Raw genomic sequence first — 2,833 nt, 5'->3', positions numbered from 1 at the left:
CCCTCGGTACTGCAATAAATTCCCGGAACACTCCGGAACCACTCCGGTGTCCGAATACCACCTTCCAATATATCAATCTTTACCTCTCGACCATTTAGAGACTCCTCGTCATCTATGTGTTCTCATCCGGGACTCTGAACAACTTTCGTTCACCAAAACACATAACTCATATAATACATATCGTCATCGAACGTTAAGCGTGTGGACCCTACGGGTTCGAGAACTATGTAGACATGACCGAGACACCTCTCTGGTTAATAACCAATAGTGGAACCTGGATGATCATATTGGTTCCCACATATTCTATGAAGATCTTTATTGGTCAAACTGCAATGTCAACATACATTATTCCCTTTGTCATCGGTATGTTACTTGCCCGAGATTCGATCGTCCGTATCTTCATACCTAGTTCAATCTCGTTACCGGCAAGTCTCTCTACTCGTTCCGTAGTGCATCATCCCGTAACTAACTCATTAGTCACATTGCTTACAAGGCATCATATGATGTGCATTACCAAGAGGGCCCGAAGATACCTCTCCGATACTCGGAGTGACAAATCCTAACCTCGATCTATGCCAACCCAACAAACACCTTCGGAGATACCTGTAGAGCATCTTTATAATCACCAAGTTACCTTGTGACATTTGATAGCACACAAGGCATTTCTTCGGTGTCCGGGAGTTGCATAATCTCATAGTCGGAGGAATATGTATTTGACATGAAGAAAGCAGTAGCAATAAAACTGAACGATCATTATGCTAAACTAATGGATGGGTCTTGTCCATCACATCATTCCTCTAATGATGTGATCCCGTTCATCAAATGACAACTCATGTCCATGGCTAGGAAACTTAACCATCTTTGATCAACGAGCTAGTCTAGTAGAGGCATACTAGGGACACGGTGTTTTGTCTATGTATTCACACATGTATCAAGTTTCCAGTTAATGCAATTCTAGCATGAATAATAAACATTTATAATAATATAAGGAAATATAAAATAACAACTTTATTATTGCCTCTAGGGCATATTTCTTCAGTCTCCCACTTGCACTAGAGTCAATAATCTAGATTACATTGTAATGAATCTAACACCCATGGAGTCTTGGTGCTGATCATGTTTTGCTCGTGGAAGAGGCTTAGTAACGGGTCTGCCACATTCAGATCCATATGTATTTTGAAAATTTCTATGTCTCCCTCCTTGACCAAATCTCGAATGGAGTTGAAGCGTCTCTTGATGTGCTTGGTCTTTTTGTGAAATCTGGATTCCTTCGCCAAGGCAATTGCTCCAGTATTGTCACAAAAGATTTTCATTGGACCCGATGCACTAGGTATTACACCTAGATCGGATATGAACTCCTTCATCCAGACTCCTTCATTTGCTGCTTCCGAAGTAGCTATGTACTCCGATTCACATGTAGATCCCGCCACGACGCTCTGCTTGGACTGCACCAACTGACAGCTCCACCATTCAATAAAAATACGTATTCGGTTTGCGAAATAGAGTCATCCGGATCAGTGTCAAAGCTAGTGTCGATGTAACCACTTACGACAAGCTCTTTGTCACCTCCATAAATAAGAAACATATCCCTAGTCCTTTTTAGGTACTTCAGGATGTTCTTGACCGTTGTCCAGTGATCCACTCCTAGATTACTTTGGTACCTCCCCGCTAAACTAATAGCAAGGCACACATCAGGTCTGGTACATAGCATAGCATACATGATAGAACCTACGGCTGAGGCATAGGGAATGACTTTTATTTTCTCTCTATCTTCTGCAGTGGGTCGGGCATTGAGTCTGACTCAACTTTACACCTTGTAACACAGGCAAGAACCCTTTCTTTGATTGATCCATTTTGAACTTCGTCAAAACTTTATCGAGGTATGTTCTTTGTGAAAGTCCTATCAAGCGTCTTGATCTATCTCTATAGATCTTGATGCCCAATATATAAGCAGCTTTACCAAGGTCTTTCATTGAAAAATTCTTATTCAAGTATCCTTTTATTCCCAAAAATTCTACACCATTTCCAATCAACAATATGTCATCCACATATAATATTAGAAATGCTATAGAGCTCCCACTCATTTTCTTGTAAATACATGCTTCTCCAAAAGTCTGTATAAAACAATATGCTTTGATCACCTCATCAAAGTGTATTTTCCAACTCCGAGATGGATCACTGGAGCTTACACACTTTGTTAGCACCTTTAGGATCAAGAAAACCTTCCGGTTGCATCATATACAACTCTTCTTTAAGAAATCCATTAAGGAATGCAGTTATGACATCCATTTGCCAGATTTCATAGTCATAAAATGCGGCAATTGCTAACATGATTCTGACAAACTTAAGCATCGCTACGGGTGAGAAAGTCTCATCGTAGTCAACTCCTTGAACTTGTCGAAAACCTTTTGCAACAAGTCGAGCTTTATAGACAACAACATTACCATCAATGTCAGTCTTCTTATTGAAGATCCATTTATTTTCTATGGGTCGCCAATCATCGGGCAGATCCACCAAAGTCCACACTTTGTTCTCATACATGGATCCTATCTCAGATTTCATGGCCTCAAGCCATTTATTGGAATCTAGGCTCATCATAACTTCTTCATAGTTCGTAGGTTCGTCATGTTCAAGTAACATGACCTCCAGAAGAGGATTACCGTACCACTCTGGTGAGGATCATGCTCCGTTTGACCTACAAGGTTCTGTAGTAACTTGATCTGTAGTTTCATGGTCTGTATCATTAGCTTGCTCTCCAGTTAGTGTAGACAGCACGGGGACAGATTTCTCGGATGAGCTACTTTTCAAATTGAGAGTAGGTACAATTACCTCA

The sequence above is a fragment of the Triticum dicoccoides genome, chromosome 2B (genome assembly GCF_002162155.2).
Source record: "Triticum dicoccoides isolate Atlit2015 ecotype Zavitan chromosome 2B, WEW_v2.0, whole genome shotgun sequence".
NCBI classification, from domain to species: Eukaryota; Viridiplantae; Streptophyta; class Magnoliopsida; order Poales; family Poaceae; genus Triticum; species Triticum dicoccoides.
Note: the sequence above shows the minus strand (reverse complement) of the source record.